This window comes from Trichechus manatus, unplaced genomic scaffold (assembly GCF_000243295.1).
Source record: "Trichechus manatus latirostris isolate Lorelei unplaced genomic scaffold, TriManLat1.0 scaffold00063, whole genome shotgun sequence".
Classification (NCBI taxonomy): domain Eukaryota; kingdom Metazoa; phylum Chordata; class Mammalia; order Sirenia; family Trichechidae; genus Trichechus; species Trichechus manatus.
This window is the reverse complement of record NW_004443999.1, coordinates 7,380,381-7,394,187: the sequence shown is the minus strand read 5'-3', so window position 1 is coordinate 7,394,187 and position 13,807 is coordinate 7,380,381.

Genomic DNA, 13,807 nt, shown 5'->3' with positions numbered 1-13,807 from the left:
TTCTCTGATCAGATTCTCTCAAAAATGTGGTTTTACAGTTGGTTTGTTCAAATCAAGATCCAAACAAGGTCCATACATTGGATTTAATCAATATGTCTCTTAAATCTCTATCTTACATAAAAAACAAACCCATGTTTGTGGTCAGGAGGGCCTGGCTTTAGCCCTGGCAGCTCTTCACCCTTCCTTGGCACCACCCACTGCCCACAAGAGCTTTCAACACGTGTGCTGACTGCTAGAGTTCCAGAAACTACTTCTACCAAGAAGTGCAGATGGCTGACACCAACTATGTAGTCTTATTCATTTTGTATGCCCAGCACTTAGCACCGTACAGTAGGCTGGCATACAGTAGGTACTCAATAAATCCTCATTAGATGTTGCTGCCAATCAGATCTTCTTCTAAGAGTAGGTTTTTAGGGAGAGGAGAGCAGCCCTAGATAATAGAAGTGCAGAGATTTCAAACAGGAAATGGGCAAAGTGTGATACTAATAAACACTTAAGTCGAATTTACTGTGTGCCAGGCACTGTTCTAATTGCTTTCAATATTAACTCATTTAATCCTTATAATAACCCTGTGAGGTAAGTACCATACTTGCTATTTTACAGGTGAGGAAATTGAGGCATAGAGAGGTGAAGTGACTTGCTCAAGGTCACACAGCTAGAAGGTGGCAGAGAGAGGAATGGATTCTAGGCATTCTGGCTTCTAACCTCCACACTGCCCATCTAATACCACTAAATACTAGCTCTTTGGATTTAGCTGTTTGCCCAGAATCTGACTCTGAACATACAAGGAGAGAGAGGCAAGGAGCTGACACCATAAATGACTGATATTTGGACACTGTTAAGGATTGAATTGTGTCCTCCAAAAATATGTGTTGAGTCCTAACCCCTAAACATGTAAATATGACCCAGTGTGAAAATAAGAATTTTCTTTTGCTATGTTAATAGGGTCATGCCAGAGTAGGCCGAGTCCTAAATCTAATCACTTCTGAGTGGTGTCTTATAAAAAGAGCAGAATAGACACAGACACAGACACACACACACACACGGGGAAGACAAGTGCCATGTGGGGAGCTGCTACAAGCAAAGGAACACCAAAGATTACCGGCAGACACTAGGAACTAGGAGAGAGACCCACAGAAGGAATCAACATAGCTGAAGCCCTGACTTTGACCTCCAGAACTGTGAGAAAATAGATTTCTGTTCTTTAAAGCCACCCACTTGTGGTATTTTTTTGTTACAGAAGTACTAGGTGACTAAGACAGATGTGAAGACCAGAAAACCCACCCCACACTGGCCCAGGTGGTGAACTGACATGGCCCACTGGGCTGGAGTGGGACAGGGGGTGATGGCGCAGGGTAGCAGGCAGCTGCAGAAGGGGCAGAGCGGTCATGGGGGCCTGCAGCCAGGCTGGCTCAGCCTCAACATCACTTTGCTGTGGGCAGTGCCCTTGGCCAGACCTTTCTGCTTGAAACTGCAAACACTCCTGAAGCCAAACCCCATTGTGATTAATGCTTCAGTATGAATCAGCTCTATGCAAGTGTTGGATGGCTGTGTAAACAAGGGCTCTAAAAGGAGAGATCAGGAAGGTACCAGAAATAGGATTTCTGGGGGCCAAACCCAGGGTCACGCTGTCATGTCTCAGCTTCCAGCCCACCTGGTGCAGAGCAGCGCAGCAGGGGGTATGGAGGCCAGGAGGGCGCCCCAGGGCCTCCTGGACTCTAGGCTGAGCCTCCAGAGCAGCCTGCCTCCTGTCAGCGAGGGGCCCAGTGGACTGGAAGAAACCGGCTTAATAAATGTTTTACTTTGGCATTTGGAGGAGGGCAGCCCCAGCCAGGCCTCAGAGCGCTCTGGAGTGCTGTGGGGCCCACTGACACTTCCCTGCCCTTTGCAAGGTGTTCTCATGACAGCCGCTACCTGGGAGCAATGGGCTGTAGCGACTGCCTTTGCAAGGTGGTGACCTTCTAAATCCAGACCAGTTAATGAAGCTGGCCGGCCCTGGAGCAACCGAGGCTGCACCCTCCCCAGTGACTTCTGCCAAATTCCTCTTGTTGTTTTTGATTCCCTTCTGCCTCCTCCTCCCCCTTCCCATTACACCAAGTTTTGTTACAAGCAATTAGCCTGTGTCAGGGACCTGGGGAAATGAGCCGCCTACCGAGCTGAGGTGGGGAGGAAGGAAGTGGGGGCTGCCTGAAAGGCTGGTGGCCAGAGGGTCTGTGTGCCGTGGCCTACACAGCCACCCCTCCCTGTGCTGAAGGTGGACAGCAGGGAGACCCCAGAGGGGAGCTAAGGTGCTGGAGCCCAGCCTATGCCCAGTCTCCCATTCTCTGCTCTGGAGCCCTCTTCCTGCTGCCAATATAGAAATTTATCCTCCCAACCTGAGGTTCCCAGGGCTGGGAATACTCAAAGGTCAGAGTTCATGACCTATTTTCAATCTTTGAAAAAGGACCAAAGAGATCATGTGTTTATCTACAATGAGGCTGCACAATCTAACCAAAAAAGAAAAAAAGTTTTTTAAAATTTTGTCTGGAATTATTTGTCCACTCAGGGTGATTAACTAGATGCCCTGGTTGTCAGTTTAGTATATTGACTAATAAAAACTAGGAGCATGAAGAATTTCTGAATGAACGCATTCTGTGGGGTAGACAACATCTCTCACATGCATGGTCCTTGCTGGGAGACACATGGAGGAGGCAGAGGTGCCGAATCCACAGTTCTATACACGATGTGACCAGTCAGCACCTCCTTCCTCAACTCTGACTCAGGCACTTCCTAGTCCCACAAGTTTCCCCACCAGGCCTCCATCCTCAGGTCTCCCACAGGATCCCAGCCATTAAAACACAACCCTGGTGTTATGGATTGAATTGTGTCCCCCAAAAATGTGTGTCAACTTGGCTAGGCCATGATGCCCAGTACTGTGTGGTTGCCCACCATTTTGTGATCTGATGTGATTTTCCTATGTGTTGTAAATCCTACCTCTATGATGTTGATAAGGCAGGATTAGAGGCAGTTATGTTAATGAGTCAGGACTTAATCTGCAGGATTAGGTTGTATGTTGAGTCAGTCTTCTTTGAGATATAAAAGAGATAATTGAACAGAGAGGAGAGGCACTTCATGTCTTCAAGAAAGAAGTGCTAGGAGTGGAGCTTTTCCTTTGGACCTGGAGTCCCTGTGCCGAGAAGCTCCTAGACCAGGGGAAGATTGATGATAAGGACTTTTCCCCAGAACTGACACAGGGAAAAAAGGCTTCCCCTAGAGCTAGCGCCCTGAATTCAGACTTCTGGCCCCCTAAACTGTGAGAGAATAAATTTCTCTTTGTTAAAGCCATCCACTTGCGGTATTTCTGTTATAGCAACACTAATAACTAAGACCCTTGGTTTCAATGATCTCATCTCTTCAGTGTCGGGATACAATTAACCAACTTAAGAATTGAATACGTGCCCCTCATAGAGAGTCTGAGGGCCCACCTAGCCCTTCCAGGTCACAAAAGGAGATTTCAGTAGTGGCCTTCTTGAGACAATTTCCACCTTTGGCGAGCATTTCAGGAGGCTGAGGAGACTGAGGCCCAGGGAGGCAATGCGAATGACCAGAGTTGTACAGCTAGCCATGGCTAGCATCGAGTCTCCAGCCTCCCAGAACAGGGTTCTTCTCTCTTTGAGAATGGTAGTGGCTCCCCACCATTTGCATACAATCCATGTTCCACCTACAGCAACAGCAACAAGATCCAGAAACCAAGAAATAGTCCATTTTAGTCCATAGGCAAAGAGTGCTCTCATGAACCCACTTGCAGCCCTGCTGCTAACTCCACCAGACAGCAGCAGGCTGCCTGCCTTGTGAGATTGAGGGCAAGGAAGGAACGAAGAAGAAGAGGAGACAAGGGAGAGAAAAATCTTGGTGGAAGTTGAGGGCGAGGAGAGCTAAGCAGCAGCCTACTGTGTATTGTGCATATTAAATAACTGGACCTCTTAGTGTTAGGAATTCTTTCTCCCTCCTCAGATGGAGGCACAGGGTGGGAGAGTGGACTGGCAACCCTTCAGAGGCAGAGGGCCACTGTCCCATCTTACCCTGGGGAGGTCAATGAATGTCACATGAGAGTAGGGAGTGTTGGGTTAACTGCCCCCCCCATACCAAGACTCCATAAGCTGCCAACCTCTTCCAAGAAGCCTGAACCATCTCAGCCCATGCACACTTCCCAGAGCTCTTTCTACCCGTCTTCTGGTGCGGTAACGCTGCTTCCCTGTTCTTGGTCTCATCTTACCTAGGCCAGATCAACCCCATCCATTTGCAGCCCCAACTGGTGGTTTCCAAACCATACTGTGACACTCCATATCAGAAGTCTCGTGTGGAGGCTGGGAAGATCCCCCAAGCATGTTGTCCAAAACAGAACAATGTGACCATTCAGCATCTCCTTTCCCACTTTTGGCACCTTTTCAAAATGTTCAAGGTAATATCTTGTCATGATGGTTTTTAACTAGATGCCATTAAGTCAATTCCTCCTGGCAACCCTATGTGTGTCAGAGTAGAACTATGCTCCATAGGGGTTTCAGTGGCTGATTTTTCAGAAGTAGATCACCCAGCCTTTCTTCCAACCTTTCAGTTAGCAGCCAACCCAGGGACTCCTTGATGGTTTTTAGGACCATGATTAAAACACAACAAAACAAAACAGAAAAAAATTAGAAGCAGCAGCAAAATACGCAATTGAAATATCAATGAGAAGGCACCCATTGAATGTGTACTCACCAGTCACTAACATAAACTCTTCCCATAGGTTAGTGCTGGACCATGCTCCTTGTTCCCTCTGTCTGATAAGATCCCCATTGGATGACTTTTCCTCTGCTCGGTCCTGGAGCCTGCCCATTATATCTGTGACCATTCACAGCTGAAGGCGGGTCTAAAGCTTCAATCCCAATCAAATCCGTTTCTTGCTCTTTCTTTCTGGACTGCAGCATTTTTGAGTCACTCCAAGGGGTAGGGAACAGGAAGAACCTGTTGGACCCTTAGGTTTCATTAAAAATGCTGTTTAAATTGGGTGTCCCCATGCCCCTCAATGGTTCTTTAATGGTTCCTTCACTGGAGGACCAAAGAAAAGAAAAGACAAAGAAAGAAGAAAGGTGAATAATTTCGACCTGCTGGATAATTGTAATTATCTGAGAGAGGATTGAATGGGGGAGGGAGAGAGTGTGAGAATCACATTCGAGAAATGATAATTGAAGTTCCAAAGATTAAGGAGATGAAAAAATGAAACTAGGTAAACTTCTCTTCCCCCTCCACTCCTCCTGCCAAACAAAACAAAACAAAAATGCACAATTAACCGGTATCACAAATTATGCTTATTAAGTCTAGAAAATAACCAGTTCCAGCAAAAGGAAACAGAATGGATTAATAAGGAAGGTGGTTCTTGTCCTCTGGAGCAGTACCAGACACACCAGTGGTTCTCAAAGTGGTGTCCTTGGACCAGCAGCACCAGCATCCTGGAGCACCTGTAAGATATGCAAATTCTCAGGCCCCACCCCAAACCTACTGACTCGGAAACTCTGGGGGTGGGCCCAGTGGTTTGTTTTAACAAGCCCTACAGGTGATGCCCATGCTCACTCAAGTTTGAGACGCCCTCAGCCACAGATGCATCCCATTTCTCTGCCTTGGTGACCATTCCCGTGGGTGTCTGAAGACTCTCCCGACACCTGCTCCCTGTCCCCAGCTGCTCTTGCCCATTTCCATCTCTCTGCCTCTGTTCATTCTCTTGGCCCTGCCTTAACCAGTTGTCATCCAGTCATTCTGATTCATGGCAAGCCCATGTGTGTGAGGGTAGAACCCTGCCCTTCATGCTGCTGTGTCTCCCTCCCCACCATCCCCTGCACACTTGTGGTGACTCCCAGGTGGTGGGCCCAGAAACCTTCCTCCACAGATCCCAGAGCTTGTCCGTAAGTCAGAATGGGAAGCCTGGGGGCAGGATGTGGGGACCTCAGTGTCCTTGTCCTCCCAGGATTTCCCTGCTGGCACACAGCCATGGCACAGCCCTCCCTGTCAGGCCCCTTTAAGTTATTCCCCACGTGGCTTAGAGGCTGAACACAAGCAGAATACAAAAGACAAAAGACAGGCAGCGCGTTGCTGTCAGAGTCTATAAAAGTCTGGGAAGTGACAGCAGGAGCTTTTGCCTGCTGCTGCTGCCCTGAAACCCAGAAAGAATCAATTTCAGACCCAGGGCCAAAGGATGCCCCAGGGGGTGTGCCTGTAACAGGCTTGAACTCTGTCCAAATCACGGACCCACCCAGCCCGCCACCCAGCCTGGAGATCCAGAGTGGGGAACGGAGGAGGGAGAAAGTAGGGGCAGCTTGCAGTTTATACACGGACTCTCTCTCTCTCTCTGTCTGTCTTTCTTATTCTGTCTTTCTCATGTTTTCGGTCTCTGTGTAGCTCTCATTTTCTGTCTCTTGTTCTGTGTCTCCATCTCTCTTCCGTTTCATTCTCTGTATCGCTCGTTTTCCTTTTCTTTTCTTTCTCTCTCTCATTTTCTGTCTCTCTTACTGGCTCCTACTGCTCTTTCTCTGAAATCTCCTTCATTCATCATTGGGGCCACAAGTAAAATAAATCATTTTCTTTCTTGCTTCCTGAAAACTGGATTTTGGCCCTGTCGTTAGGGATGGTACGACCTTCCTCTTTGGATTCTAAGTCTTCCTCCCCAAATCCACATTTTCAATGAATGCTTGTAGTTCACTGATAAAGAATATACAGGGTCCCAGAAATCACATTAATTTTCCTTCTGGATTGCAGGAATTATTTCTCAGGGACCCGTGAGCATGTGGGTACCTGCATATGTGTGCACATGATGAGCTGTCTTAAGACACAGCATTAGCTTCGTTTATTTATTTTCAGATTGTTGTCCCCTCATACAAGTTAGTGTTTTCCATTTAACAAACTCATTTGGTGGAAACACGCTAGGGTTGCTGAATTTAGCAAATAAAATACAGGACAGTCAATAAATATGAATTTTGAATAAAAAACAAATAATTTTTTTAACATATGTGTATCTGTCAAATATTGCAATATACTAAAAAAGCATTTGTTGTTTACTTGAAATTCATATCTCCTGCGTGTCTTACATCTTATCTGGTAGCTGTATCCCAGGACAATTCAAGCAGAGTAGGGGAAGGGGACACTGAGAGAAGAAAATGATAAATAAACCTATAAAATTTTATTAAACTTTATTTAAAAAAAAAAAAAAAGAGCAAAGCCAAAACCCAAAAGCACTTCCGTAACCCATTTCTTAAAAGCAGAAATTAGGCTCCTTTTATGTCAGTGCAAAGGTGTAGGCGCCAAGATGGGGTCTCAGATGGAGTGATTTTAAATCTCAGAAAGAGCTTAGCTGTTTTTGTAAAAAGGAAAGTTGGCAACTGATTAGTGCGATGTGGCCCAGCTGCTCTTTTGTACTTTGAAAGAAACAATTAAAATGGTTGGGACATTAAACATTAAAGAGCTGGCTTGTTCATATTCCGAAGCTAATTTTAAAAGGAGCCTGATACCTGGGGAAGGAAGGGAAACTTTCAGAGAGGATGTGACTTCTGCCAAACCCTCTGCCTTCAAGGGTCTCAAAGTTTGCATAATAATTTCAAATCGTTCACGTGTAGCTATTACAGATACATACTGCAGAGAAGGAAGCTCTTTCTTATAAGAACCTGAAGATATCAAATGCAGAATTTTTTTTCACATTTTAATTTATAAAAGCAACAATCTGAGAAATTTAATATGTTTTGGAAAAGTTATCCAGAACCAGTTTCTTTCTACAAATTTCTGAGCCCCTGTGATGTGCCAGGCACTGGGGTTGTTATGGATTGAATCGTGTCCCCCTAAAATATATGTTCGAGTACTAAACCCTATACCATTGGATATAATCCCACTGGGGAATAAAATTTTCTTTGTTATGTTAATGAGACCTTATCAGTGTAGAGTTGTCTTAAACTCAATCATTTTTGAGATATAAAAAGTGCGTAATAGGCAGAGAAAACAGGAAGCACAGATGGGGGAGGACAGATGCCATGCCACACAAAGAAAGCCAAGGAACTGAGGACCAGAAGCTGAAAAGAGACAAGGATCATCCCTCAGAGCTGACAGAAAGAGAAAGCCTTCACCTACAGCCTTCCCCTGAACTAAAAATTCTAGCCTCCTAAACTGTAAGAAAATGAATTTGTTTGTTAAAGTCACCTACTTGTGATATTTCTGTTACAGCAGCACTAGATAACTAAGACGGGCTAAAGACAAAAAAATGAACAAACCAAATTCTTACCCTCAAGGAAGCTTACATTTAAGTGAGATGACAGATCTGTAAACAAAGACAGCACCTGTGGAGAGACAGTGGGAAGCAAGGGTTAAAGGCATGGGCTCTGCACTTGGATGTGGCTCAGACCCAGCCCTGCCACTTGGGCAGGTGTCTGAGCCTTGGTTTCCGCATTTGTAAAATGGGAATAAAGGTAGGAACTGTCTCCAGGGCAACGGGTTTTTTTTTTTTGTTGTTGTTACTTCATTAGATTTGAGGATTAATTATGATCATTAAAGCAAAACACTTAGTACATCACCTGAAGAAAACAAAAATCCTCCCACTGGACTGAAAACATCATGATAAATGAAGAAGTTGAAGTTACCAGCTAGCTCACTCTATTTGGATCACCAATCAATGGCCATGGAAGCAGCAGTCAAATTTTGCAGCAAATCTGCTGCAAAAATCAAAACCAAACCTGTTACCATGGAGCCGAGTACAACTCATGGTTACCCCATGTGTTACAGAGTAGAACTGCTCCATCAGATTTTCTTGGCTGTAATCTTTATATATCACCAGGCCTTTCTTCTGTGGCACCACTGAGTGGGTTCAAACTGCCAACCTTTCGGTTAGTAGTCAAGTGAAAACTGTTTGCAGCACACAGGGACTTCTGCAAAGGACCTCTTTAAAGTTTTAAAAATCAAAGATATCACTTTGATGACTGAAGTGCACCTGACCCAAGCCATGGTCTTTCAAATCGCCTCATATGTATGAGAAAGCTGGACAATGAAAAAGGAAGACAGAATTGATACACTTGAATTGTGGTGTTGGCAAAGAATATCGAATATACCGTGGGACTGCCAGAAGAACAAATAAATAAATCTTAGAAGAAATATAACCAGAAAGCTCCTTAAAAGCAAGGATGATGAGACTCTGGCTCACCTTCTTTGGACATAGCATCAGGAAAGACCAAAGGAAGTCAGCAAAAACAAGGGATACCCTCAGTGAGATGGATTTCACAATAGCCACAGCAGTGAACTCAAACCTGCCATCATGGTGATAGTGCAGGACCAGGCATCTTTTCATTCTGTTATACATAAGGTCACCATGAATTACAGCTGACTCGACAGCAAAATAACAACAACATTATTATTGTAAGTGTTGGCATGCCTTTTGGGATTTATGGGAGCACAGAGCAATGAGAGTGTCACTCTGCCTTGTTGCAGAGATGGGGGTGGGGATGGCAGGCAGGCTTCTCAAGAGGCTGAGTCTTAAAGGACTTTGCCAAGTGGTGGATGGCATTCCCTGCCACCCTGCCAAGTGGTGGAGGGAGCATGGTATGTACGGGGACAGCGATAGTCATGGGTAGGGTTGTCACATGGGAGCAACAGTGTTTGCAGCAGCTGAGGTGGCCGGGGGCCCAATTATCATGAAGCTTGTGAACCTTGCCAGGAGTTTGACTTTATTCTAGAGCTGTAGGAAAACTCTGATGGAATTTAAAGAGGGCAGGGATGTATTCTATATTTTTAAAGCCATCTCTAATAGTGGGGTGGAGAATGCATTGAAAGTGGGCAGAGGGATGGCAGAGAGACAATTTAAGCAACCATTTCAACGATGTAAGAAGGAGATGGTAAGGGCCTGAATTAAGGTGGTGGCCTGGCAGATTAAGAAGATGATATTGATTCCAACAGTACTTGGAGACAGACTCATCCCAGGGCTTGGAGACAGACTAGGGGTAAGGGTGCAAGGGAAAAGGAAGGGTCAAGGGTGACTGCCAGGTTCTGACTTGGAGCTGTGTGGATGGAGGTAGCATACACTCAGATGGAGAACAGACTCAGGGATGAGGCTGGTGATATAGGGAGATGTCGATAATGCATTCTATTTTTATTCACTGAATTTGAGGTGCTTATGGGTCATTCGGAAACCCTGGTGGCGTAGTGGTTAAGGGCTATGGCTGCTAACCCAAAAGGTCGGCAGTTCGAATCCACCTGGTACTCCTTGGAAACTCTATGGGACAGTTCTACTCTGTCTTATAGGGTTGCTGTGAGTCAGAATCAACTCAATGGCAACAGGTTTGGTTTTTGCTTTTTTTGGTATAGTCATTCAGGTGGGGATGTCTGCCTAAGAAGTCCAAAGAAATAGAGGCTGGGAGCCAGAGAGAGATCTGGCTGAAGATGGAGAATATAGGTGGCAATTGCAAAGGTAAGCTTAGATGAGTGGTATCATCAATGGAGGAGAATTCAGGGAGCCCATGAAAGGGACTGAGAAAACAGCCAAAGAGCTGGGAAGAAACTGCAAGAGCAGGGATCATAGTCTGCAGAAGAGAAAGTTTCAAGAAGACCATGAGGTCAAAAGTCACACCATGTTCCAAAGGTGTCCTCTGGATTTGGTGGCCACTGGTGGCCTAGGATGGGGCACTGATCAGATGGAGGATTGTTACAACAGGAGGATTATATTGCAACTAAGAGCTGCAAAGATAAACTGCATCCAGGTTCCACCAGTGGAGAAGTGCAGGCCATAGAAAGAAAACTTAGCGTTTCGAAAGAAAAACAGGTCCAAGATTTTAACTCTCCCTAGAGTTAAAATGGTTATATCTCTGAAACGTAGATGCCAAATTATTCCATGAGCCCTAGCATAACTCAGAGAGAGTAGATTTCACCAACAAAATTAACAAGCTACAGACTCCATCAATAGTCTCAGCCCATAGCCTCTAACATAGGAGTGCAGATACCTTAGAAGGGAGAAAGCCCTGAATTTTGGAGGAAAAAGTAAACATACTAAGATTTCAGTACAGCAAACCCCACCTACCCTCATCACCCCCATGATCAACACAACCATTAGGTTTCATTATTTTTTTAAATCAATCATTTATTGATGAACTAGTGTGTGAGTGGCCCTGTGCTAAGCATTATGGAACTTACTGTGTGGCTGGCACAATGTACCAACCAGTTGCCATCGAGCTGACTGTGACTAATGGTGACCCCATGCATGTCAGAGTAAAACTGTGCTCCTCAGGGTTTTCAATGGCTGATTTTTTGGAAGTAGATCACCAGGGCTTTCTTCCAAGTTTCCTCTGGGTGGACTCAATCCAACCTTTCTGTTAGCAGCCAAGCACGTTAACCATTTATACCACCCAACACTCAATAATGTTTGCTATGACTGTTGCTGAAGATACCCAGCATGGTTCCTGCCTTCGAAAAGTTTACAATGTAGTTGGAGAGGGGAGGTAAGACAGCAAAGATAATAAAGGATATATATGAGCTCCATAGAGACAGGGGGCTATATTCCCTACCTGGCACATAGGAGGGGCTCCATCAATATTTGTTGAATGAAGACACTTTATAGATGAAAGATGGGTGTCCCTATCACGTGTTGGAGGGGGTTGGAGGCTGGGAGAACATAGTGGCTGGGAGAAGGCATTGCAGAAGAGCTAAAACCTGAACTGAGTCTCATGTTATCCATTCACGGTGCGTGTGCCCTTTGCAATGCGTAAGAGTTCTCTGTCTTAGACAGTGAGTGCCTATATGGATCAGAGATGAAATCTACGTCGATCTCCAAGCACAGCCTCACACCCAGAAGGACACTTAATTAAGCTTTGTTGTTGTTGTTAGGTGTCTTCAAGTCGGTTCCGACTCATAACAATCCTATGTACAACAGAACGAAACACTGCCCGGTCCTGCGCCATCCTCGCAATCATTGTTATGCTTGAGCCCATTGTTGCAGCCACTCTGTCAACCTATCTCGTTGAGGGTCTTCCTCTTTTTCTCTGACCCTCTGCTTTACCAAGCATGATGTCCTTCTCCAGGGCCTGATCCCTCCTGATAACATGCCCAAAGTATGTGAGATGTAGAATTAAGCTTTAGGTAGTGACAACATACCAATCATATTGCAGTGTTCCGTTCCCTCCGGAAAACGTTGGCTGTCAAATACACTCCTCCTCCCCGAGTCTTCAATAACGTGCTGGCATGTTTTCCTGCACAGCTCACTTGTGTGTTGTTTATAATAACAGACATTAAGGTTACCATAATTATCCTATCACATTTTGTCAGAGTTTAGGACCCAGGACAGTTTCTGCTGAGGTCTCAAATGACTGCTCCCAGCCGCTGGGCGCACTGGAAGGCTGCTGGAGTAACTTCTCTGACCTCCTGCTAACCTGTGGGGATCAATGAACAATTAATTACTATCACCCCACACCGCCCGCTCTGGGAGAGATAGCACACTTCCATTTCTCAATTACAACTGGGAGTGTCCTGTTACAGATTGACTCATGTCCTCCCCAAAATATGTGTTGTCAATCCTAACCTCTATGCCTGTGGTCATAATCCCATTTGGGAATGGGTTTTCTTTGTTATGTTAATGAGGCAGGATTAGTGTAGGATGTATCTTGAGTCAATCTCTTTTGATATAAAAGAGATTAAACAAGCAAGCAGAGAAACAGAGATGGGGAAGAGAGATGCCAAGCCACATGAAGACTGCCCAGGAGCAGAAGCTCAGAAGAGACAAGGCCCTTCCTCCAGAGCTGACAAAGAGTTAAAGCCTTCCCCTAAAGCCAGCACCCTGAATTCAGACTTCTAGCCTTCTAAACAGTGAGAAAATAAATTTCTGTTTATTAAAGTCATCCGCTTGTGCTATTTCTGTTACAGCAGCACTAGATAACTAACACATGCCCCTTGGCCGACAGCTGCCTGTCGGCCAAGCTAAGCTTCTTGCTGATTCAAACCAGCCCCACACATCTACTACACACACACACACATACACACACATGGCTTAACTCAGACCAAGCCCACTCCCCCACTATACACATCCACATATGTAACCACACAGACCATGCCACCTCCCACTCACGACACACACACACACACACACACACACACACACACACACACACACACACACAGTTATACTCAGATGATGCCCATAATTTTTTATCATTATCAATTTTCCTAATGTCTTATGTGGCCACCTATACCAATATTGTCTAAGTGTAGGGGTGGCCCCTTGTAAAGCCATGACTCAGGATGACTTTGTCTTCTCTGTACTTCCTGTGACACTTCTACAGATAGCATCTTTGGTATATTTCTCCTTCACCTCTTCTTACATCTTCATTGCCTCCTCCACCTCCATCCTAACACTCTGTGCCCTGAAACCTCCCCATTCATCAATATCACATAACCTACACCTTTTCTAGCCCCTCCTCAGATAACAAAATGCCTTCAATGTATCCCCTCCTCTCAGGGCCCCTTCTCTCCACCCCCGATAAGTGACTAAAGCTGGGCTGATAAACTAAGATATCCATTGCTGCTGATAGCTTCAGATATCACCCCTGTAATTAACTAGGACATTTAATCCTAAACTCAAAAGAGTAAATATGATGGCAATTTCAGGTGCTCTGCTTCAGTCAGGGGATGGGAGTAGAAGTGGTTTATTTTTGGTCACGGAAGCTCTGAGAACCCCCATATCTTACCAGGTGTGTGTTCTCCTACTTTATTTCCTCCATAAACTTTCTGAAAACTGTTCATTCTATTGGAAGGATTCACAAATGCATTAGCTGAGATTTTT